Source organism: Geotrypetes seraphini, chromosome 9 (assembly GCF_902459505.1).
Source record: "Geotrypetes seraphini chromosome 9, aGeoSer1.1, whole genome shotgun sequence".
Lineage (NCBI taxonomy): Eukaryota > Metazoa > Chordata > Amphibia > Gymnophiona > Dermophiidae > Geotrypetes > Geotrypetes seraphini.
Genome location: NC_047092.1, coordinates 42314951 through 42341582, shown reverse-complemented (window position 1 = coordinate 42341582; position 26632 = coordinate 42314951). Strand labels below are relative to the sequence as shown.

Genomic DNA, 26632 nt, shown 5'->3' with positions numbered 1-26632 from the left:
CTTTCACGTTCAGCTGTTCACTGCTGATTCCAGTTTTTATCCAGTTGTTATCCATCAAGTTTTCTTGTATTGACAAACTCTAGGACCCCTGAAGAAGGAGTGTTTCTTCGAAACACGGACCATGTCGGGTCTGGGTATATCAATCCTTTTGGATACAGATTGTTTTATGATCTTATTTATTTTTATGATTGTTTATTAAAGACTTGGTGTCCTGTATGCACCATCACTGCAGTTTTTGTTCTTCAATCTGAAGTACTTCACCTGGAAGATCTTATTTATAGTGACAGTGATTTCAGCCCTCAGAGTCAGTGAGCTCCAGGCTCTAGCTGCTGATACACCTTCCACAAAATGTTTCAGCAATAGTGGTCTTTCAAACGTGCCTTAATTTCTTTCATAAAGTACTATCAGAATTCCATCTTAACTATTCAGTTGCTCTTCCAGCATTTTTTCCAAAACCTTATGCCCACAGAGGTGAAAGTGCACTTCACATTATGGTCTGGAAAGAGAGCCTTTTCTTTCCATCTGGAGTGGACTAAAGCCTATAGAAAATCATTCTAGCTTTTTTTTTTTTTTTAATCCAAACAGGATGGGATCAGACTGCATTATGCCCAGGCTGACTTGTTGACTGTTCCTTCACTAATATCCATTAATACACACTACATTTTTTCAGTTACGGCTCCTCAATTGTGGAATTCATTACCTATTTATATAAGGGAAGAGAGACATATAGATAGATTCAAGGGCAAATTAGAATGCTTTCTTTTTAAAGATGCTTTTGACTATTAGTTCCCTTAGTTAAGATCGCATACTTTATTATTATTTATTTTTTTTTAAACCTGTTTTTAGCCCATTTTAAATTTTGGATTTTTCCTAAACCCCACCTTGTGTTGCTTCCTTTTATTGTCTTATTTACTATCAATTAATGTATTTCTATCCCTGCCTTCCCTAGTGGTTCAGTCAGTCTTGTAAGTCATGTCTGTAGCATTGATAGTTCCCCCTTATATGTTGTAACATAATTTTAGTATTGTAGATCGCCTTGAATATATGATTAGGCAATTAATCAAATTATTAAATAAACTTGAAACTTGATGTCATATTTCATAATGTCAGAGCCACACCTGCATCAGTAGTCCACTTGAGATCAGCCTCTATTGAGATTTGCAGTGCTACAATGTGGACCACATAGAGAAAAACTTGTTCTCATTAATTAGATCTATTTACTAGTCATGCCAACAAAAATATTTAAAAGTTTTACTCCATGAGGTGGTCCCAACACAACAAAGAGTTGGACACATCTGTTCACTGGGATTAGGCCGATGTGAACCCAAAATAAAAGGAACAGAAAAGGAATGTCATTCCTTGCCTGGTATACTTCTGTGACCCTTGTAATGAGTCTGGAAGACAGTCCTAATCACTAATTGTCTTCTTTATCTTTGCTAAGGCATATGGTTTCTATAGAAATCGAATAGGCTGTTTGACCTTGCTGAAACAGATTGCATGCATAGTCTTAAAAGAATTTGAGTTTTTTTCTTCTGAAAACAGAATATTGGATTCATTTGTCAGTTATTATTTTAATTGTATAATGCTTTTGTTCAAAACAATACTATATACACAGGAGTGGAGGGTTCACAATAACAGTTTTCACATGACTACTATGTTCCAATGCAACTCTCTTCTCTCCCTCCCTCCATTATATGCCCCAAGTCCATACCTACCTCCGGCGGGTGTTTACCTTCTGGCCAATTCCCTCCTCCTTCCAGCTGCAGTTGTTTCTCTGCACAAAGCCACGGGTGGTGGCTCTTACGCATGTTCTACGGCTGAGCCAGAAGCCTTCCCTCTGACGTCAGAAGAAACTCCGACGACATCAGAGGGAAGGCTTCCTTCTCAGCTACGGGACCCACGTAGGAGACGCTGCCTGTAGCTTTATGCAGAGAAACCACTGCGGCTGAAAGGAGGAGGGAGCTGGCCAGAAGAAGGTACCTTCCAGAAGGTAGCACGTACTTGGGGCACAGAATGGAGGTAGGGAACTAGGGAGGGAGAGGGGTGCGTTTGGACTCGTCAGGGAGCATAATCTTCGGACAAAGGATGGAAGGAAGGAGGGAGGGGGCATGAACTTGGGACACAGAATAGAGGGAGGGCAGCATGAGCCATTGGATGGAAGAATGGAGGGATTGAGAAAAAGAGATGCTGAGGTGGGGGGAGGGAATAGAAAGGGAGAATTGGGTGCCTGAGTGAGAGGGAAAGAGAGATGGGGCATATGGTGAGATGAAGAAAGAGGAGAATTGTTTGACATAGGGAGGGAAAGAGAATTATTGGACATAGTGATGGGAGAAGAGTGAGGTAGAGATGCATGGGGAAGAGAGAGATGAGAGGGAGTAATGTTGGATGGTGGTGGTGGAGAGGAAACAGTGTGATGAATGGAAAGGAATGCAAGAGCTGTCTCAAGGAGGTGGAGACGGTAGGAAGAATATTAGAATCCAAATTACATACAAATTAAACTTTAAAACAGTTTAAAAAACGGAACACGTTCTTAACCTGGGGACTGCCTGTAATGGAGTTGTGTGTAAACAGTTAATGCTTTTGTTCTACATTGTTTATTGTAAATTTTTTAGTTGTTTTTAAATTGTATATTTTTATTGTGAACTTCTTTTGAAACTAATGTACAAAGTGGTATATCAAAAGATGAAATTAAATCTTGACTCACACTGCATGGAGAATGCATGTTTTCTGGTCACAATTTGCTAGCCTATAAAATGCACTTATGCAAGTCAAATGCTGCAACAGTATCATCTTGTAACTAAGCATGTAAAATATTGTAGCTGCTTAGTGTATGTGCTTGTTCCGATAAACAGAAAGGATACACACTTCATGCATGCTCCATTTAAAAGCAAACACAAGAGGGTACAGAGGGACTGACTCTTAATGATAGTCTCTTGGCCTATGGTACAGTGGTGCCTCACACAACGAACTTAATTCGTTCCAGGAGCAAGTTTGTTATGCGAAAAGTTCGTTATGTGAAACGCGTTTTCCCATAACAATACATGTTAAAAAAATAATTCGTTCTGTAGCATAAAATATGCTAAGATGACATAAAAAAAGATAAATTTTTTGTTATTATTTTTATTTAGATACATCTAAAAACATAATTGTTTTTTAAAACAACACACATTTTTTAAATTTAAAGACAGACTAAGTAGAGTCTAATTTTACAGTGAGAGAGGGCAGAGTCTCAGCGGCAAAAACTGGGACTTAACTGTTCATTTTTTTTTTTTTTTCTACCGTGTTTCCCCGATGATAAGGCAGGGCCATCAAATAAGACAGCCCCCCCTTTTTAGAAAAAAATGTAAAATAAGGCACCCCCCCGCAAATAAGCCACCCACCGATACCTGCGCTTACCCGAATCGGGTGGTACGGTGGGTGACTCCGTGTGGTCCCTGGCACCCCCGACACGATCGGGGCAAGAGGGAGCTCAAGCCCTCTTGCCCCCCCGACTCCCCGACACGATCGGGGCAAGAGGGAGCTCAAGCCCTCTTGCCCCCCCGACTCCCCGACACGATCGGGGCAAGAGGGAGCTCAAGCCCTCTTGCCCCCCCGACTCCCCGACACGATCGGGGCAAGAGGGAGCTCAAGCCCTCTTGCCCCCCCGACTCCCCGACACGATCGGGGCAAAAGGGAGCCCAAGCCCTCTTACCCCGCCGATTCCCCAACTCCCCGACAATATCGGGCCAGGAGGGAGCCCAAGTCCTCCTGGCCACGGCGACCCCCTAACCCCACCCTGCACTACATTACGGGCAGGAGGGATCCCAGGCCCGCCTGCCCTCGACGCAAACCCCCCCTCCCCCCAACGACCGCCCCCCCCAAGAACCTCCGACCGCCCCCCCAGCCGACCCGCGACCCCCCTGGCCGACACCCCCAACCCCCTTCCCCGTACCTTTCTGTAGTTGGCCGGACAGACAGGAGCCAAACCCGCCTGTCCGGCAGGCAGCCAACGACGGAATGAGGCCGGATTGGCCCATCCGTCCCAAAGCTCCGCCTACTGGTGGGGCCTAAGGCGCCTGGGCCAATCAGAATAGGCCCGGGAGCCTTAGGTCCCTCCTGGGGGCAGGGCCTGAGGCACATGGTCGGGTTGGGCCCATGTGCCTCAGGCCCCGCCCCCAGGAGGGACCTAAGGCTCCCGGGCCTATTCTGATTGGCCCAGGTGCCTTAGGCCCCACCAGTAGGCGGAGCTTTGGGACGGATGGGCCAATCCGGCCTCATTCCGTTGTTGGCTGCCTGCCGGACAGGCGGGTTTGGCTCCCGTCTGTCCGGCCAACTACAGAAAGGTACGGGGAAGGGGGTTGGGGGTGTCGTGGGGGTCAGCCAGGGGGGTCGCGGGTCGGCTGGGGGGGCGGTCGGAGGTTCTTGGGGGGGGCGGTCGTTGGGGGGAGGGGGGGTTTGCGTCGAGGGCAGGAGGGCCTGGGATCCCTCCTGCCCGTAATGTAGTGCAGGGTGGGGTTAGGGGGTCGCCGTGGCCAGGAGGACTTGGGCTCCCTCCTGGCCCGATATTGTCGGGGAGTTGGGGAATCGGCGGGGCAAGAGGGCTTGGGCTCCTTTTTGCCCCGATCGTGTCGGGGAGTCGGGGGGGCAAGAGGGAGCCAGGCGGAGAGAGGGCAGTTAAGCGCAGTGCCTGCGCGGAAGGATGCAGCTCGGGCGACTTCGTTGTGTGAAACGAAGTTCGTTGTACGAATCAAGACATAAAGTTCGTTGTGCGCAGCGTGCGCTGTGCGAGGCGTCCGTTGTGTGAGGCACCACTGTATTTTCTTTCAGTAGACTCACGAAAAGATGCAAGAAGGTAATGAAAACAAAGCAAAAATGAAGCTGCCATTTCAATAGATGTCTGTAGCAGCTTGATGACTTCTAAAGAGATTGATGTTGAGAAGGTGGGGATGGTCTTTCACTGGATGTTCATGAGGCGATGATTTTACTAGGGGGTGACAGAAGTGTTCCTGTTTTGCTAAAAAGCTTTATAAACAACCATCTTTAGTAGCTGCTTCTGCTTGTGTAATATTATTTGGTTCATCTGTGCGGCTAACGAAGTGATAAAGAAATACAGGTCAGCAAACCTGCGGACAAGCAAGATCATTCTAGCTCTTACCAGTGGGTGATAAATATTTTCTATCCAATCTTCAGCTATAACTCGCTCAGAATTTCTCCATTTGTTCTGATTCTTTGCACTCTTCTGTCCTGCGCTCAACAGGATAACATTTGTGTTTGCTTTTTTTGGTTGGTGCAGCCTGAGAGAGAGATGGAGGTGATGTTTTACCCTGGAAAAACAGCATTCATTGATTCAGTTTTCCCTGTTCTTCTTCATTTTGATTTTGCATTCTGTATTTTCCTTGAATGTCCCAAAAAGTAATTGGGTACTATTTCAAGTATTTTACCTATTTGTCCCAGCAGGCTTACAATCTATAACTGTGGGATCTGGGGCAATGCAGTGCTAAGTGATTTGTTCAGAACCACAAGCAGCAGGCTGAGATCGAACTCACAACCTAAGGGTGCTGAGGCAGTAGCTATAGCCTCTGGGCCCACCCCTCCACTCCATATTTAGGTCTTTTGGATAAATTTGGTGAATCCCTGTGCCTTTATAAGGCATGGTCCTCGTGATTTTTTTTCTTGGATCTACCCCATTTGTTTCCTAATAGTTGCATTCTTTTCTAAGTATGGAATGCATTGTCACACAATTTTGCTAACGCACTCATGCCCAAGTTTTTATTGGTGATAGTGTGCACTGAATCAGCACTGTATCTGGATTTTTTTTTTTTTAATCCTTTGGATGTCATAAATTTTGGAGGTTATGGTAAACTTTGAATATCTTGTTTCATCCTCTCTTGCTTAAATTCAACTTCCTAGGTTTTTATTGTGGCGAATGTAGTCATTATTCCTCATTGATCTAATCTTGTCTTCATGGGTTTCCTTTAAAGCTCAACCTTTTCTCATGGAGATACTTGTCCACAGCTTTAATGTAGTCTTTCTCTGATTTTGAAATCTTTGGTGGCAGTCTGGTTTCTCATATGCAAAAATGGTCAATGAAGAGCAAAAAAGACTAGTTTTTTTAGATCTGTGATATCTACTAAATCTTATCATGCCACTAAATAGATTAAGATCGATTTTTAAAAATCATATTTTATAAGAACTTTGCCTTTAAGAGCACCAGATTATTCTTTAATTTGGGAATTAGGTCTAATTATGTAGTTGCCATTATCATCTTCCATATAATAAATAGAAAGGATAAAGCATTTTTGTAAAACTGAGGCCAGTAGTGTTGATTACATTCCCTTTTGAAATGTCTTTAACAACAGCTATTTCCAGATAGTAAAACATTTACAGTTCATAGACTTTATATAAAGTTGTTTTTCTGAACAGTGGCTGAGCCAACAGGTTGGCTAAGAAAAAGGGAATCCAATGATCTTATCCCACTGATGCTCTTTATTGAGCTTGGTCGAGTCTTTAACTTCCCATTGCCTCAGATACAAATTTAAGGGTCCATGCAGAAAGCTTTGTGGTTAGATCTAGCTCAGTACAGGGATTCAGTGCAAAATTTGTGTTCAAAACCCGTGGTTCCAAATTAGAGTCCAGGCTACTTTCCACACACACATCCAGTGCTTATAACTTCATTCACTCAGTTGTTAGCAACACATTCAAATACATAAGGTATAAGGATCATCAGATTATCACCCAAGTTACAATCCTCATTGATCCCTGTTACTAGCCTCTCCAGTCTTCTTTTTACTTAATTATTATCATTCATTATGATCTTCTGCTGTTTAATATTCAGTTCTCATTTTTAATCAGTTTCTTTAGTATTTATTAATATATGGATTGAGAAGCTACAGACTTATCTTGCAGTACCACCTCATCCTCCAATGCGAGCCCTGTTTCAATAATTTCATCAGGGAGCGAGGTGCTAGTATATCATTAAGCTAACAAATCTCTTTCGTGCTCTCTAAACTTTAGTTAAATGTGCTGTTAAGCCTGTGGTGGCATGCTATAATCTGAATATGCAAATAACTGCTGCATTAAAATCACTGAAGCAATTTGCAGCTCATTGCAAAATGTCACCCTTTTGACTTGGATACATTTTTTGTCTTTGTTTAAAGTTTTTGGAGGGGGAGGGTACTACTAGGCATCAGGGAGTTGGGAGGGGATGTATGTAGTCAGGGCTATCTGGAGTGCCTGAGACAGATGAGTGAAAGAGGGCACCACTGGACACCAGGGTTATATCAGGGGAGGGAAAGTGATGCAGAAAGGTATCTGGGACAGTTTAGTCATGCTGGGTTGAGAAGTGAGAAAGGGTGCCAGTACACTCTAAACCAGGGATCTCAAAGTCCCTCCTTGAGTGCCGCATTCCAGTCGGGTTTTCAGGATTTCCCCAATGAATATGCATGAGATCTATGTGCATGATTGCTTTCAATGCATATTCATTGGGGAAATCCTGAAAACCCGACTGGATTGCGGCCCTCAAGGAGGGACTTTGAGATCCCTGCAAAAACCAACCCCTTTTACAGTGCCCTGGACTTGGTGTAGTTTTTCCCTCAGTAGCCAAATGGCCAAAATGATTTTTTTTTGTGTGTTGTGGGGGGGGGGGGGGGGCAGTATTGTGCATGTTGCAGGATAACAAATCCACTGTGTTTGCATGAAGTGTGTGGTTGGGGTTACCATGCAAGTTAACTCGCATTGAAACTTCTACATTGCTTTCCCACTGGCATATATATGGTTTCTATAGAAACCATTTCTATGTTTTAACCATTAGGAAGTTTTCTGCAATGTCCCCCTTAAATTATAATCCTTTGGGGACAAGAAATATGTACTGTACCTAAATGTAAACTCACCTTGAGCTACTAAAGAGATGTGAGCTGCTACTTAGACTGGAATTTGCATTTCTCAGAAATATTGTAAGTACATGTATAGCATATATTTGAAATAATTAAAATTAAATCACTAAAATATAATATAAACTCTTGTATTTTGTTATTAACAAAAAAAAAAAAGCATTTGAGTTTTACTAAAATATGTCTATAAAATTAAGGAATTTGACTGCTTGCATATGCTTTTGGTATCATAACGCTTGAAGTGGACCAGCAATGAGTAGAATACTTCTTAAATTATCAATAGTGTGTTAATAGACTTTTTAGCAGCCATAAAGAGGTGTACCCTGTTTCAATACATTGTTACAGTTTCACTGTGTAGACTAGTAGCATTTAGTATACCATTCAATCATATATGCATCACTTTAAAAATGAAAATAATAAAACTTGCTAATTGTATTCAGTGTACTGTGCTTTGTATATTGGGACACTTATGATGATCAAATATATGCTTTTTTGTTTTTAGAATTTTTTATCAGTTCCTCTCCTTGCTTACCATTTTACCTTTAATAGAGTGCAGGGTTCATTTCATACACATTTATGTATCTTGAAGAAAGGTAAGTTTTATTCCTGCCACTTTCACCTGTATTTTATCTCTTGCTCCTTCATTCCTTCCACAGTTCACCTAATGAAATTAGTAATTCAGCACAAAATATGAAAGTGGAAGCAAGGCTTATTACAATAGCAGCTTTGTTTATTTTGGAACCAAATATTGTAGTATCTAGTATGAACTAGTTACTTTCCAGTTTAATTGTGCCTACCCATTGCCTTCTGGTGCTCTGTAAATAAATTCTTCCACCCATTGGTGGTAATGATGCTGCACTGTACTGAACTATAGGGATGCCCCACATTGCTATCCATTACCCAGTGGCATGATATGCTGCTTTAATAATGCAAGGTTGCTTAAACATCCTTCCTCTGGTTTTCCCTTTTCTCAGGGGGCAAGCACTCAACCCCCTCATCTGGCACATCGGGACCTGGAAACAGTTGTGATTCGCAACCTGACACAGCACTAGGAATTGATCCATGGTCCTCGAATGCAGTAAGCTCTATTTACTAGCCACTAAACAGGTTGAACTACAATTAAAGTAGAGAAAATTAGTGTGTGTGTGTCTGTGTGTATTTTGCCTTGCTGGTTTATAGCCTAGCATATGGGAGTAGGGTTGTAGAAAAAAGAAAGCTAACGTGCACGATTTTTTGTTAAAAACATACCTGCAGTTAGTTATGTTTCCCTAAATTGGATTTTTAAGGATGATTGAATATGTGTTTTACCTTTATGGTAAAAGAAAATTGGCTGTGCTGTCTGAGATTAATATTTCTGTATACAGTATTTAGAAATTTTGTCTTTTTTCAGGTCATAACATGTTTTGATATTTCAGTTAAGAGAACATTTTCCTATGTACTGTTTCTTATTTTAGCAAATGTATTTGTTAAGCAAGATTGATGTCATCTGGGATATTAAATGTCCTTTATACAGTAGATCTGTGTTTTAAAGTTAGTGCAGGTAGCAAGATCTTCATGCTTCTTAATTAAAATGCATTGTTACCATAATTGTTGTCAGAAGTTATGCATTTATTTGATTTTCCCTTGTTTCACTTGAAATGATTGGAAGATATTTGTCAGCCTTGAATTAGGTACTTTTAGCATACAAATTTATTTGCACAATTTAGGAAGTTTTGGGTTGCCTGTGAATTATCACGGAATATTTGACAGAAGGAAAGCTTAAGAGGAGGTGAAGAATAAGTTTTAAAAAGTGAAAATTTTCTTAGTGACTTTTTTCCCCACAAGTTTAATATATTGTTCCTTTGGATACCTCTGTTGTCTTAAAATAGGTAAAGGGAGTTAGAAGAATGTGGTTATTACTTTATATAAACTTCATGTGCCAGCAGGTGTACTCCTTTGTGGTTTGTTTACACATCTTTTGAAGGAGTATGACCTAGATTTATTGGCATGTTGAAATGTTTGTTTCAATGGGAAGTTCCCTTACAAGACTACAGAGCAGATTTTGATTCCTCTAAGTCTCTCCTCATGTAGTTTGCAATAAAACATTTCTTAGTGGGGCTAATAAACTAAAGTATAAAAAGTTAAATTTTAAACAAAAATATTGCCTTTGGAGTGGTATGCACTGTCTTATAGAAGACTTGCTTTTGGCTCCCACCTTGTGTATTCTCTGACAAACTGGCAAGGGTGAGAAGACAGTATTCACAGCAGTTGACAAATAGGGCTAGATTCACTAACCTGCCTGATCCGCGGAGGAACGCCGCTCACCTACCACACGGATCGCTAGTGAGCAATCCTGACGCATGTGCAGACCATCTGCTTTTCCTGTAGATGGTCTGCGCATGCTCTCCGCGCTGAAAACTGACATCTGCAAAATATTGGGTTTTGGGGAAGGGAGAAAATGCATAAGAACAGGCTGTGACTGCTTTTTACTTTTCGTGAGCCCGTGGTTTTAACCTGCCGGTTTAAAGCGGGTTAAAACCACGGGCTCGCACTGCAGGGAATCGGGGCAGAGAGCTTGGCAGAGAAGAGAGTCGGGGCGGCCAGCAAAAGTTGGGGAAGAGAGTGCGGGGCGACAAGCAGGAGAATCGTGGTAGGGAGCAGAGAGCTTTTTTATGTCAGCAAAGCAGGAGAATTGCGGCAGAGCAGGAGATACTTTACTCGGGGCAGAGAGCAGGGCTGGTGGAAGTTGGCTAGGATTTCAGCTGTAAATGAGTTGGAAGTTGGCAAATAAAAACACTCAGAGAATTTAAGCTTGGTAGCTTCTGAATTTTTGCCTACCCACACGGCTTCTGAAACTCAGGAGCAGGAGAGTCAGGGCAGAGAGCAGGGCAGTCTGAGCAGGGTTTTTGCTCAAGTAACTGTTCCTCACCAGTCGCTTGTTTTTGGATCGACCAGCCAATCAGTGTGCCTGAAAAATGTTTAGTAAATTGCATTCTTCCTATTTTGCATGCCATTTCCTGTCATTTGCATGCACGGATTGGAATCAGATTGGAGGAGAGGTTAGTGAATTGGGTTGGAGGAAAATCGGGTCGCAAAGGAGTCACAACCGATCGGTTTGCTTAGTGAATCTAGCCCTAGTTTTCACCATCTCTTAGCACTGACAACTAGTAGGCAGAATAGCCCTATAGTTGTATAGCTGGATTTCAGAGGAAACTGCAGTTTTGTACACCTGATAGAATCTGTTGCAATGGCTGCGTTAAGTCCAAATAAAAAAAACAACAAAAACCCTTCAGGTGGTTTTGAATGAAGATGCATAGAGCTGTAACCCTCAATAGAAGCTAGTTTTCATCGACTTAGAATGCTTAAAAAACATGTCCCCCCACAAAAAAAAAAAAAAATCCCTCTTATCCGACTCCATCCTTTCATTTTGAATCTTCTTTTTCTAAATGGCAAAACAAGGATTGTTTAAAGCATTTCCCTAAAGTAAAAACTTGAAATATACCGTATTTTTTGCTCCATAAGGCGCACTTTTTTTTCCATCCAAAAGTGGGTGGAAATCATGGTGCGTCTTATGGAGCAAATTTTATTTAAAAACCCCCTGCTGCACACCCCTTTTTAAAATATCCCCCCCACATGCCTGCCGCCATACCTTTTTAACCCCTCCCCCCGCAAACACCCACCACCACACCTTTTTAAAACACCCCCCGCAAATACCCGCTGCCGTCGTACCTTGTTAAAAACATCTTGGTGGTCCAGCGTGATTCCTCCCTCGCTAGCTATCTCCGCCTATTTCTTGGCCAGCGGTGCACAAGTCAGAGGCACGGAGGTCATGAGAGAGCTTTCTGCGCTCCTGCCTGGCCCTTTGCTGCTTTCTGAATAGCTGCCATCAGTTCTCGTGAGTCCCACGAGAACTGACAGCAACCAATCAGAAAGCGGCTCGAGCCCAAACGGGAGCACGGAAAGCTTTGCTCTTGACCTCCACGCTGCTGACCTGTGCGCCGCTGGCCAGGAAATAGGAGACAGTTAGCAAAGCAGGAATCACGCTGGACCACCAGGATGTTTTTAACAAGGTACGACAGCGGTGGGTGTTTGCGGCAGGGGGGGGTAGAAAGGTACCGGGGGAGATGATAAAAATACTGAGACAGCCTTCTAGGGAGGGAGGGAGGGATTTAAAAAGGTACAGGGGTGACTACCACACAATGATGGGAGGGTTTTGTGGATCATGGGAGCTGGTTTTCTCTATTTTGCTGGAGGGGTTGTACACAGGGGAATTTAGATTTTGCCATAACAAATATTTTGTATTGGGCTTGCCTTGAGTTCTGATACTGTACATTATGCTTGATCTTTACTTCATCTTCTTATTGTTATTATGTATTTGGTTGTATTCAGCACTGGTTCTGCCAGAGTGCTTGTATGCATTATGGTTTTGCCTAATAGAGATTTTACAAAAAAAAAAAAAAAAAGTACCGGGGTAGGGGGGGTTCGGGCTGGCTGGCTGCCATTAGATGTGCCCACCACTAGACAATACCAGAGGGTGGACAGGGTACAAGGCACACCATTTGGTTCAGAATTTTTTTTTTCTTGGTTTTTCCTCCTCTACAGGTGGGTACGTATTATGGTTAGGTGCGTCTTATAGAGAGAAAAATACGATATATCATAATATACTGTATGAATATATATTCTCATGCTACATAATCAAAAACTAATCCTTATTTCATAATCAATAACCTTTGGACTGTAAGTTATTTTAAATAGAAAGCTATCTTTAGATAATTTTTCCTTAAAAAAAAACAGCATTTTAATTTTAAAAAATTCAATTTAAAAAACCTGGTTTAAATTTTAAAAAATCAATTTTTTTAAAATCATTGCTTTTAACAACCCTGAAATTAATACAAGACTATCTTTAGCTACTGAAATAATTAGATGGAAAAGTAGCAGCCTGTGGATATAAAGGGAGGTGCCTAAGGCCCTGATTGGCTCAAATGCCTAAAGCCCCTCCAAGGGGCGAGGCCTTAGGCATCTGAGCCACTCGGGGCCTTAGGCCCTTCCCTGTGCGTCTCATGATGCACCAGGGAGGGAAAACTCCACCATTCTGGAGCGGCGAGCCTAAGAGCAGGACGGACTGAGCTTCTGTACTGCTCCAATGTCTCTGTGAAGGTGGGCATCCCTCCTGCTTTTTTTCTGCGGGGAGGGTAGAGAATATTGGGGGGGCACCTGGCGTGGAAGTAGGCCTTCAGTGGCAGGAGGGAGTGGGCATCCCTTCTGCTGTATCACTGCTGCGGGTGAGTGGTTGCATTGGCAGGAGGGAGTAGGCATCCCTCCTGCTGCATCGCTGCCATGAGGGAGGGGAGGTGGGCAGTCACCCTGGGTGTTGCAGTACCCTAACAGAGACAGGAAGCTACTTCCCCTGTCACTACTGTTAGGGCTCTGCACATGTATTAATTGGTCACGTTTGTATGTAAATGATTTGCACCTCCATGCAAATCATTTGCATGCAAACTTGATAGCCCATCGATTGCTGCTGGAGAATCGGCCAGCAGCGATCTAATAGGTATCTTTAGTGCATCTAGCCCTATGGGGCTTATTTTTGAAAAAGAAAAATGTCCAAAAAGTGAAATAAAGTGGCATATGGATATTTTCTCGCCAGAACCCTTCCAGTTCACTATATTTGAAACCCATTTTGTATGTGGAATTTTATGATGGTTGTCTGTAGTGTGTCTAAATCTGAAGGGTGCATGTTGGAAGTGTGGTTTGGGCAGGACTAGGGTGTGCTTATGATTGAAAGGTTTTTCTGCAACAATCATTCTAGAAAATGTCCAGGGCACAGTTTCGACGTTTGGGGCTAGAACTGTTTTAACACAAGTGCCATAAAGGTTCTCGAGCAGACCAGATGACCAGTGGAAGGATGAAGGTGTGACCTCTAACACTCCCCACAGTAGTCGCTAACCCCCTCCTAATCCCCATAAATATGCAGTGTTCTCCCCAGGGCCTTTCAGCCGGGCGCTCCGCCCAGCTAATTTAGATGAGCGCCCGGCTGTAATCTCGATGGCAATCCTGCTGCTGCTGCTGCCTTCTGCTCAACATTAAAAAAAAAAAAAACCTTCTCACCAGTTTGGAGATTTACCGGGCTGACTCGGCACAGCTTGAATCGCAGGAGCCTGACTTTTTTTTTTTTTTTTTAGTTTTTAACGCCAGCAAGCGACTTGAACCCATGCTCCAGGGCTCTAACATGTGAATGCCGCTTCTCTCCGAAACCGGAAGTCACGTCCCGAGGGGGGAAGAGAAGGGAAGTCGGCATGCACACGCCCCGGAGCATGGGTTCGCTATAGGAGACAGGTCAGCTTACAACTTGCTCTTGATTGCTTCGGGCTTTCCAGTGTTCCCTCTAAGGTGAGCGCATGAGCGATCGCTCACTATTTTCAGTGGCGTCGCTCATGCTTCTTCTGGTGTCGCTCACTCGAGCGGAGGTGAGAGGAAGCGGCGGTGGTGGCGGTCTGCCCTGCTCGCCTAAGATGCAGCAGCGGCGACTCCTTTCATGATCCCCGCAATCAGTGGCGTATTAAGTGGGGGGCGGTCCGCCCCTTGGTCTCATTGGTGTAACGCCGGCCCTGCAGCTCCGGACTTCCCCACACCTGCCCCCCCTTCGGATTGCTATTATTTTAAATGTTATAGCGGCGGCACTGTATCCATCAGTGGAGACGTCTAACCTCGGCCTGCCCCGGAACTCTTACTGCAACAGTGACTTCCTGTTCCTGCCTAGATGGGCGGCTGCTGCAGTAAGAGTTCTGGGGCAGGCCGAGGTTAGACGTCTCCACTGATGGATACAGCCCCGCGGCTATAACATTTAAAATAATAGCGATCCGAAGGGGGGGGTGGGGAAGGTGCGGGGAAGTCCGGAGCTGCAGGCCGACGTTAGAGGGAGTAAGAGTTGATGGTGCTGCAGGGTCCCGCGGGGGGGGGGGGGGGAGGGAGGAAGGAAGAAGAGGAACCGAAGCATGGCAATTGTGGGGAAGTCCAGAGCTGCAGGGAAGAGTGTTGCGGTACCCAGCTGGAGGGAGAAGGAAGATGAGGGAGGGATTGAAAGGAGATGCCAGGGCTTGGAGGGTAGGAGGAAGGTATGCCAGACTAAGGGAAAACGAAGGGGGAGATGTGAGAGCATGGAGGGGGAGCGAAAGATGGAAGAAAAGGAAAGGAGAGAGATGCCAGAGAATCAGGGAAGGGGAGATACCAGACTATGGGGTGCAAAGGAAAGAAAGGAGAAGAGAGAGATTTCAGAGCATAGGGGATGCGGTGGTGACAGAGAGAAAAAAATGGAGAGGTGGCAGAACTGACTGGCTTTGGGGGTGGGCAAAATCTGGAAGGCAGTGGGGGGACATAAGAAGGAGGTACTGGGGGCACAAAGGACATGGGAAGGAGGCACTGGGGGCACTATGGACACGGGAAGGAGGCACTGGGGGCACTAAGGACATGGGAAGGAAGGAGGGAGGGAATAGAAAGGTACAATTGTTGGGCCTGAGTGCAGAAAGAAAGAAAGGATACACAGTCAATTAATAGATGTCCCCTTTTAATGAAAAAAATAAATGGTCACGTTACCACTGACTTACTTTCTCTTCAGTAGAGTCAGTATCCGCGCTAAGGTGCAGGAAGGTCCCGCGATGACTCGTCTGCTGGCTCTGCTCTGGAAGAAGTAAGTTACGTCGGAGAGGGTGGACCCGGCAGACGCAGTCATTGCGGGACTTTGCCGCAACTCCCTGCGTCTGCCGGGTCCACCCCCTCCAACGTAACTTACTTCTTCCAGAGCAGAGCCAGCAGATGAGTCATCGCGGGCCCTTCCAGCATGCGGCTGCTGAGTCCGCTCTAGAGCAAGTACATCAGAGTGGGGTGGATTGGCAGCAGGCAGCTACAATCATCGCGGGACCTTGCTGCATGAAGGGAGAGAAAGGAGCAGGACTGCTGGAATGGAAGAGTGGTGGAGGGAAAGAAAGGGGGCAGGGTGGTATGGAAGGGTGGTGCTGATGGAATTGATCTACAGAGAAAGGGGAGAGACATAAGGGGGAAGGATATTGGAGGGAAAGAAAGGGGGAAGATGCCGATTGAAGAGGGGTGGATGGAGGGAGAAAGGGCAGACATTGGATGGTAGTGGGGAGCCTATGCTGGATGGAAGTGCAGATGGGAGAGATAAGGGAGCAAATGCCAGAAGGAAATGGGAGAAGAGAAAGAGGGGAGCAGATGCTGGATGATAAGTGGACAGAAAGAGGAGAAGGTACTAGATGGAAGGGTTGGAGAAAGAGGGTACATGATGGAAGGAGGGGATAAATAAAAGGAGGACACATGATGGGGAGAAAAGGATTGAGTTAGGGAAACATTGGAGGGGTGAGGGAAAGAGGTGGCAAGCTTTAGGTAGACAGTAAAAAAGGACATTGATGAGAGGGTAGTAAGAACATAATCTAGACAGATACAGAAAATAAATTGAAAAGGGAAATGAGGGAAAAAAGGGAAAGGGATTGCAGAGGAGAGGTGTGGGAGAGGGAAGGCGAGGAGAGAGATGCCAGACCAATGGGGGTGAAAGGAGAGATGGAAGGGGGAGGCATATAGTTTCTGGAAGGGGCATAGAAGGAGAGAAGATGCCATATAGGGGAAGAGAGACGGCAGACAGTGGATGGAAGGAAGAGAGTTACAAGAAGATGAGGAAAGCAGAAACCACAGAAGACAGGTAGAAAAAAATTTATATTTAGGAGACATGTGTCACTGTTTCTGTGAAAATCAAAACAAAAAAGTGCACAAAATATCGTGTCTATAAACAAAATTTAACTTGAGTTAGCCACCATTTTCTTCGCATGAAGTTCCTCAGAATGCCACACGATTTTAACGTATGGTAGCTGTCCTCATAGGAACCTTTGTATTATGCGATTTTCATTCAATATATTATTTATGGTTTTCTTTTTAAGTTATAAAGTGCTTGTGCTTAATACTATAATAGTAGCAAATGTAGAACTTCATGCGAAGAAAATGGTGACTGTTTCTGTGAAGCATTGTATGCAGAGTCCAGCTTCTTGCTGGTTCAATTTAACCTTTGTCTATGTATTTTTATTTTATTCCCCCCTTTTACAAAACTGTGAAGCGTTTTTTAGCACCAGCCGTGGTGGTAGCAGCTCTGATGCTCAGAATTTTATGAGCATCAGAGCTGTTACCTCCGTAGCTAAAATCCACACTACAGTTTTGTAAAAGAGGGAGGGGTTAGTTTGTGATTACATATTCCATACTAGGCGAAGGTGTGTTCTGTGTGTTCAAAAGACATAGTTTTCTGTTAGGATTGACGGTGTAGGATTGATCTGTGCTGGTCTGGCTTGTTTAGTTTTACAATGGGTGTATTGATGTACTGTTCACTGCAATATGTAAGATGCTGCCTTTTCCTAGGTACTCATGTGAGACGTGTGGCTTGTTACTAAAAATCATGTTTTTCGTACAGATGGGGGGGTGCCAAAAAATGATGGGCCCCGGGTGTTACATATGCTAGGTACACCACTGCATTATGTAAAGATACCAGAAAGCTGGCGAAGCAAAAACTTTAAGTAAATTGTTATTCTTCTAAGTTTTGAGTATTTAACCCTCCCACAATCTCATGGGCACTCGTTTCAAGTTTATTGAGATTTTGATTTAAACGCAATATCAAATATTTTCAATGTGTATAACAAAAATAAATTTTGGGAAATAAATAAAACCATTTGAACAATAAACATACAAACATATCCATAGATGATTAAAAATACATAAGGAGTACAAGGATAAACTACATTTGTTTAAAAATGCGTCCTCCGTGCCTGCTCATAAATTTGTGGAATATGTAACTTGTCGCTCATGCATATTTTTTTTTGCACACACCTCATCAATCCTTAAAGGGAACATTGGTCCTGCCTACTTTCTGTTTCCGTGAAGGCAGGACCCGGCAATGAGGAAGGCCCGAAGCAAGCGAGAGCAGCGAGTTGTAAGCTTCCCTCCGTTGCTGACTTATGGAAGTTAGGTCAGCGATAGAAGGAAGCTTACAACTTGCCTTAGTCCAGCCCTGCACAACATGCGGCCCAAAACGGATCTCACTGCCGATATGGCTCTCACTCCGCTTTCCTTTGAAGAGCAGCTCAGGAGGCAAGATTTAGCCCGAGATCAGATGAACATTAAAGGGCATCTGAGCAGATTGAGGAGAAAATGTCCTGTTTTTCCATGCCTAAAAATACTACCTTGTCTAATGTAATCTCTGATCAGATCCTTAAGGGCGATGCAACTATGTATGCTGGACAGTCTCCTCCAGTAAACAGAGCTTTAAAGCCTGCAGCCATACAGAACCAGATGGTCAAAGTGCTCCAAAGTGTAGTATTGCCAAGGGATCTGTCTCACAAGTTTCTGCTGCTGGCAGATGTAAACACAGCACAAGAAATAGAGATTTGTGGCATTCTGTGTGGAAAGCTGATGCATAATGAATTTACTATTACCCATGTAATAGTGCCAAAGCAGTCTGCTGGACCAGACTACAGTACAGTGATATGGAGAATGTGGAAGAATTATTCAGTGTTCAAGATCAATATGATCTCCTCACAGAAGAAAGACGGAGAGAAAGAGAGAAGCCTGGACCAAAGGGGAAAGACAGGAGGCAGATACTGGAGAGGGGGGAGAGAAGGGAAGGAGATAGAGATGTCAGACCATGGGGTGGAGTGGGAAGGAAGGAAGGAAGGAAAGGAGAAGAGAGAGATGCCAGAGCATAGGGGAAGGGTGGAGACAAAAAACGGAGAGGGATTGAAGCTGAAATAAATCATGTACAAAGGAGAGAAAGGGCACAGGATATAGAGTTTATTGAAGGGACATAAAAAGAGGGAAGATACCATATGGAACAGAGAGAGGGCAGACACTGGATGGAAAAGGCAGAAAGGGTGGACAGTGGATGCAAGGGGCAGAGATAGGGTGGACAGTAGATGGAAGGGGTAGAGAGAGAGAGGGCAGAGGCAGGGTGGAAGAGGCAAAGAGAGAGGACAGATGTTGCATGGAAGGGAGCGAGGACAAATGCTAAATAGAAAGAAGAGAGTGAAGAGAAGATGACTAAAGCAGAAACGACAAAAGGTAGAAAAAAAATATTTTTGTTGCTTTACGTAGAATCAAGTAGTATTGTAACTGTATTGATTAAAATTTATCAATAGGAAATGGAAATAAGGCAATTTTGGGGGGGAATAAACCCCTTTCCTCAGGTCAGGACAGGATACCATAACAGCTGTATACTGTACTGTCTTGAAGAAAGATTTGGCCTCTGAAAGCTAATTGAAAAATGGATTAGTCCAATAAAATGGTATTTTCATATTTCTCATTATTTTATTTCTATTTGTTAATTTGTAAAGTGGTGACTGTTATGTAGAAGTTTTTTTTCAAATTTACATCTACTGTCTTTATATTTTGCACAGTATTAGGGGACATGTGTCACTGTTTCTATGGTGTTGCATTGTATGCAGAGTCTGGTTTCTTTGTTCAGTTTAACTTTTGTCTACATATTTCTATTTTTAGTTTGTGATTATTCCATATTGGGCGAGGGTGTATCTGTGTTCTGTGTGTATGAAAAGGACATGGTTTTCTGTTAGCATCGACTACGGGATCAATTGACTGTGTAGGATCTGGTTTGTTTAGTTTTACAATGCATGTGTTGGTGCTATCGTGCTCACTGCAGTGTTTAAGATGCTGCCTTTTCCTAGATGCACCCTTATTGTGTGACTCATGGATTATTACTAAAAAATATCTTTTTTTATATTAAGGAGGGTTTGTTAAAAAAATGATTAGCATTGGCTGCCATATATACTAGGTACACCACTGGATTTAATGACCCTATTCTAACTTTACTGTTGACATAGGTGTTGTCCCCCCAACACACAGACACACCCATTATAAAGAATTAAATTAAAGTTGTATTATCATCAAGCAGGTTTCAAATGACATTATAAGCAAATAAAAATAAAATATTTTTTATACATTGCTAATTATTACCTGCATCTTTACCTATACTGTTTTGCCCTAGCTCTTACTTTGCAGTATAGCAAAATAAAAAAGAAGCAGATAAAGATCAATCACACAGGTGCCCTTCAAGGCTCAGTAACACCTCTGCATAAATTATGTGGAAGAGGTCTGGAAGTGGGGATAGCATCTATTTCATATCCTCAGTGAGACCTCAGGAAGGAACCTAGTGATCAAAACATTATTAGAGGTGTTGTACAGCCATTTCTTGTATGACTGGATGAGCTATATTTATCTTTTTTTTTTAGTTGTTTAAATTCATGCAGAAATAAATGGTTAGATTGAACCTAATGACTTCATTAACGCATTTCCCTTTTTTTAAACCTCTATACTATTTGAAAGAGGGTGAATATCTAATTATTCACTTCTAGAATTGGATACTTCTTAAATTTAGTAAAGTGTCAAACCTTAAAAAAGGAAGTCATATCGAGCATTGGAAAATAATAATAATTAACTAATAAAAATAGTATACATTTAATTTTCCCCATTACCAAATTTCCCCACCCCGCCCACCCGGCTACTTTTTCATGCCACCCGGCTGGAAAAAATTTCTGGGGAGAACACTGAATATGAATGAAAAAGTACATACATACCTGCTTGTATGCTGGCTTCAGTTGTTATGACTAGTCCTAGTAGAGCAGCAAGCAAGTTTCCTGAAGTAGTCTAGTAGGCTGTGTAGTCGACCATAGATATGGGGACTCAGGCCCATATTCCACTCTTAACTACTATACATATGGTGGACTGTGTGAGCCTTCCAAAGCCCAACCAAATCCTACTGTACCTACCTACAGGTGACACCCACATAAGGGCTTTTGGTGTGGTATGCAGTTGGGTCCAGTAGATTTTGGATGGGTTTTGGAGGGCTTACCATACACTATAAAGGGGTTATGGTGAGATGTATACCTGAGCTTTTTTATGTGAAGATCACTGCAGTGCCCCTTAAGGTGCCCGGATGTTTTGATGGGATGTCTGTTTTGCCAGGCTACTAAAACTGGTGGCCCTCCTACATCCCAATGGCTTGTTTTGTGTGTGTTTCTTTTGGATGGGGGGTGGTGGTGTGGGTTTTTGTTGTTGTTGTTGTTTTGGGGGAGGAGTTGAAAATGGTTCAAAAAGATAGTCACACTGAGGACAAGCACATCTGGGAAATGGCCATTTTTGAAACAAAAATACATTTTTTTGTTTCAAATTGGTCATGTTCACTATTGGATTTTTGTGCATGTGTGTGTTCCTCAAAAAATCTGTTTGAACATCATACTGAAAATGCCCCTCCATATATCCTTTAGGGATACATCTGGGTAGGAGTAGGAGTGACAGACTATGCTTCCGAAAAAAGCACAGCTATCAGCAGTTTAGGCAGTAACTAACTGTTCACAACTTTTAGAAGACAAAGAAATGGGGTAAAGACCTATATTGGGTTCAATTCCCTCAGGGTTCATAGTGCCCTCTTGAAATGAGGGAGTACTGAACAGGTTGTAGGGGTGGAATTTGATTTCCCAATGATGAGGGAACTTCAAGGGATGACAGTACTCACTTTGTTCAAAGAAGCAGAGCTTGCAAATGGACATAAATGCTGATCCATTGGTCCCTTTACTGCAGTTGGTCACGCAGCTTTACCTTTTCCTCCTTCCCCATCAAAAAGGAACAGAGGTTCACAATCCTCGTTCTCAGGATACGTGTCTAACCATATGCTACAGCAAGTCTTGTTTGATATAGTAAGGGATAGGTCCTCCTAAGGTCACCAATGACTAAACCATCCACGGCAGTGCCTGCAGCAGCACAAATAAACTGTCCTTTGATTCACTAAGTCAGATGAACTCATAAACTTGGGAGGCAGATATAATAAGCTGTGAATTAGAATGGTGCACTCAGCTTCAACATGCAGCCTTTAAACACGTGCTAAAAAGAAAATTTTTCTACCAATGGAGTAAATAAATAATATGCAAATTACCATGGTTGTTAAATAAATGAGCTAACAAAAAATAGCATACTGAGCTATGGTAAGGGCATTGGGTATAAGCTGTTTCCCTGTCGATACATGAGTGGTGATTGACTTAAGCGCTGACAAGAAGAGAGATTAAAAGAGTCAATTGAAATATCTCTGGTCACCCAGTAGGCCTAAACCCTCTACTTTTCTTTTCCCATCCACCTCTGGAGCTGAGAAACAGGAGTGATGTCCATTTGTTCAGGCTTCCAGTGCCACCATTTGCATTTTGGCTAAGCGGTCCTGGTCTGCAGATGCACATGACTTCTGTAAGTCCCATTTTAATGTTGGTGTGTTAAAAAAAAAAAGTTTTAAAAAGATTAAAAGTTACAATGCCAATAAAGGTGAGTCATGAGCTGGCTATTGTTTTCATTTGAAACAAGTAACCATCGAAGTCTTTGAAAAAAAATTGCTTTGATTTGTAGTGGCATTGAATTTATGATATAGAGCATTGAGCAGTGCAATAATTTTTTTACCATTTTAAAAATAGCAGCACATAATTCCTATGGTTGGGATATACCACTAGGGGTTATAATTTCAAAGGAGGGAGAAGACTTTTCTCCTCAATGGCTTTGTGGCCTGGGTACCCTGGATTAGGATACCACTAACACAGGCACTCCGGCATAGGGAAACCCTTATCCAAAAACTCTATCTAATCAAGCTGCATCCATCATGTCAGTTTTACCCATCTGGAAAGAGCTAAGATATTTGGAGATATGTTCAGGATCAGTCTCCTCCTGTGGTGTATATTACAGAGAATGACACGGGGTCATATCTTACCTGTCCCCGCGGGAACTCAAGTTCTGTCCTATCCCTACCCCATTCCTGCACGCTCCGTCCTCATCTGCACAAGCCTCAAACACTTTAAAATCATAAGTATTCGAGGCTTGTGCAGTTAAGGCAGAGCTTACAGAAATGGGGCAGAGACAAGGACAGCGACAAAACTCATGGGGCGGGACAGGGAAATTGAGTTCCGACGGGGACAAATTTATCCCCATGTCATTCTCTAGTATATAAGTACATAAGTACATAAGTAGTCGCCTCCGCCGGGGCAGACCAGAGGTCCATCTATCCCGGCGGTCCGCTCACGCGGTGGCCCATTAGGCATATTGCCTGATCTGCGGTCCTTGACTAATTTTATACCTACCTCAACACTTATCTCTAAACTTTCCACTGCTCTTATCTGTACCCCTCAATCCCTTTGTCCTCCAGGAACCTATCCAGGTCATCCTTGAAACCCTGTACTGTGCTATTTCTTATTACGGCCTCCGGAAGGGTGTTCCATGTGTCCACCACCCTCTGTGTGAAGAAGAATTTCCTTGCGTTTGTTTTAAACCTGTCCCCCTTCAATTTCATCGAGTGACCCCTTGTTCTTGTGGTTTCTTTCAAATTGAAAAATCTATCCTTGTCAACCTTTTCGATGCCCCTCAGGATCTTGAAGGTCTCTATCATATCTCCTCTGAGTCTCCGCTTTTCCAGGGAGAACAACCCCAGCTTCTTCAGTCTGTCAGTGTATGTAAGGTTTTCCATACCCTTAATCAGTTTAGTTGCTCTTCTCTGGACTCCCTCAAGCATTGCCATGTCCTTTTTGAGGTACGGTGACCAGTACTGTACACAGTATTCCAGGTGCGGGCGCACCATAGCCCGGTACAGTGGCAGGATGACTTCCTTCGTTCTGGTCGAGATACCCTTCTTAATGATACCTAACATTTGATTTGCTTTCCTCGAGGCTGTGGCGCATTGTGCCTACGCCTTCAGTGTTGTGTCTACCATCACTCCCAGGTCTCTTTCAAGGTTACTGACCCCTAGCATTGATCCCCCCATTTTGTAAGTGAACATCGGGTTCCTTCTCCCTATATGCATGACCTTGCATTTCCCTACATTGAAGCTCATTTGCCACTTTTTCGCCCATTCTTCCAATGTCGTAAGATCCCTTTGGAGATTCTCGCAGTCTACCGTGGTTTCAACCTTGCTGAATAGTTTGGTGTCATCTGCGAATTTGATGACCTCGCATTTTGTTCCCGCCTCCAGGTCGTCAATGAATATGTTAAACAGGAGCGGTCCCAGCACTGACCCTTGAGGAACCCCGCTCGTGACCCCTTGCCAGTCCGAGTAGTGGCCCTTTACACCAACCCTCTGCTTCCTGTCTGCCAGCCAGTTTTTGATCCATCGGTGGACCTCCCCTCGCACCCCGTGATTCCATAGCTTCTTGAGCAACCGCTCATGTGGTACCTTATCGAAGGCTTTTTGGAAGTCTAGGTAGATTATGTCTATGGGTTCACCTTTGTCCACCTGGTTATTTACCCCCTCAAAGAAGTACAATAAGTTTGTGAGGCACGACCTACCCTTGCAGAACCCATGCTGGCTCGACCTTAGCTGTCCATTTTTTTCGATATGGTCACAGATGCTGTCCTTGATCAGCGCCTCCATCATCTTTCCCGGGACCGATGTCAGGCTTACCGGCCTATAGAACCAATTATAAAACTCCACAAAGCAGACTAATATTGGCTTCCCATCAGACCACCTCACACGACGCCTCTCGGATAGACAAATTATTATTTTGTATACGCCGCACCAAACCATCTTTTTTAGGGAGTGTGACGCAGTGGTTAAAGGCTAAAGCCTCAGCACCCTGAGGTTGTGGGTTCAAACCCATGCTGCTCCTTGTGACCCTGGGCATGTTACTTAATCCCCCCATTGCCCCAGGTACATTAGATAGATTGTGAGCTCACCAGGACAGACAGGAAAAAATGCTTGAGTATCTGAATAAATTTATGTAACCCATTGTGAACTCCCCTGGAAGAACGGTAGAGAACATTTAATTAATAAATTGTGGTTTCTGGGAGGTGTCTAATAGAATTATTTTAGGACAAGCAAGATGAAATGTCTACACTAATGGGTGATATTATCTGACAAATCTGTGCTGTGGAACTGCTTTAGTCTAAAGCACCTTCCAGAAGCCTTTGAGGGCAATGTACCACTCTTGTGCATGCCTTCCTGCCTACTGCCATCCCACAGGACCAAATCAGTCTGTTTTCTTCCATGAAATATTCCTAGGTGCCTGTAGTCCTTTGGACCTAACCACACTTTCTCTTCCTGTAATCTCTGTTTAAAAAACTTAAAAAGAGGAATTAGAGACAGAGAAAAACTGTGTGTACATATTTTTGGTGAAGGGAAGACCGATCCATTAACTTTGGTATCTGAGGCATTGGTTCCTATGGCTGTTGCAACTGCATTGGACACTGGAAATGATCTCACCACAAGGACAAGGAAAGCTTAATCTTTGTTCTCATCAATGCTGAGAGTTCTTGATATCATATCAGGCAGAGGCCAAGAAGTATCGGCATCAATCCTCCTCAAGGCATGGCATCAAGTGCACTGGAGCTCATTTGAGCAGGGACTGTCTCCTTTATGACTCTTTACAGCGCTGTATACATTTGGTAACACTCTAGAAACAATAGTAGTGTCTAAGTCTTTAATACCTGAAAAGTGCCCCCAACATGAGGTCCTCTCATCTTCTACGGCAGGGATTTTTGATCCAGTCCTCAGGACACACTCAGCCAATTGGGATTTTCAGAATATAACCATTGAATTCAATGGAGTATGTCTGTGTCTTTTTTTCTTTCTTTCTCTCTGCCCCCGTCTGTATTCCCTTCTCCCTTACTTTTACCTCCCCCCTGTCCAGCAGCAACCCTTCCCTGCTTCCCCTGTCCAGCAGTAGCCCTTCTCCATTCCTTTTACCTCCCTCCTGTCCAGTAGTACTCCTTTTCCCTTACCTGCTCACTGTCCAGCATCCGCTAGGCCGGGTAGCCTCGGGGCTTTTGCTAGGCCAGCCCGCTGCGCATTTCGAAGTGAGCCGACCTAGCAAATGCCTCGCAGCTGCTGCCATTGCTGGTCCAGGGGTGAGAAGGAAAGGCGTCGTCAGAAGTCAGCTGGCGTCAGAGATCGGGGCAGGAATGTTGCTGGGGAAACCACCGCATGCGTCGCAAACCACTGAACGATCCTACTGTGCATGCGGCGACACTGAGCCACTGATCAGGGATCATGGCCACACGGAGTTTCAACTGTGTATGTGCGCTAAGAGTTTTATTATAGCGGATAATCTTAGTTAGTTCCTGGAGGATTCCATTCGACCTGCCCTCTCTGTATTCACTCAGTTGTTTGGAGTAGCCTTTTCCTTTCTGCCTCGGTTACTCTCATTGCAGTCTTGAAGGTTTTCCAGCCAGTTGCCAGATCCTGTGGTGAGTTTCTTTGAGTATACGTACATATTACCAAAGGCCTTTCTTGGAGTGCTCATTCACACAGCAAGTTAGTACTGCATTGTTTCTCAATGTTTTTCTGAGTTGCTTTTGTGCCTGTTTATTACTTGTTAATATTTTGCAGAGCAAACCAGTTTGTGAGTTACTTATGTTGATGGGGATTCTTCCCTGTATCCTCTTGTTCTAGATTTTCAGGCATGTGCTTGGCTTTAGGACTGAATTGATTCTAACAGTAGGGGGAATGTAGCATGTGTTCAGAAAAGATGTAGATTTCTGCAACACCCGTAATGCAAGTTGGGATTGAACACCTAACGTATGAAATCCTCCAGGGACTAACAGAAAGATCAGTTTTAACATCAGTTCTTGTGGTGCATTTTATACCTTTATTGTATTTTCTACAGTGATTTTTCTTTATTTCTAGTGGTCACATTGGTACATTTCATACCATTTGTTTGTCTACAGCAGGGGTGGGCAAATTTTTTTGACTCATGGGTCTTACC

At 43.6% G+C, this 26632-nt stretch overlaps 1 protein-coding gene across 18 annotated transcripts in view; it reads left to right on the top strand.

The window, feature by feature from the left end:
- BRD1 (bromodomain containing 1) overlaps positions 1–26632 on the top strand; it is a 274234-nt gene that overhangs the window by 180425 nt on the left and 67177 nt on the right. The window contains exon 10 of one of the 18 annotated variants that reach the window (XR_004540658.1): positions 8843–8946. The exons of the other annotated variants lie outside the window; for them this stretch is intronic. The gene's annotated coding sequence lies outside the window, so the exon portion shown is untranslated. The remainder of the gene's footprint in view (positions 1–8842; positions 8947–26632) is intronic. 18 annotated transcript variants of the gene reach the window in all.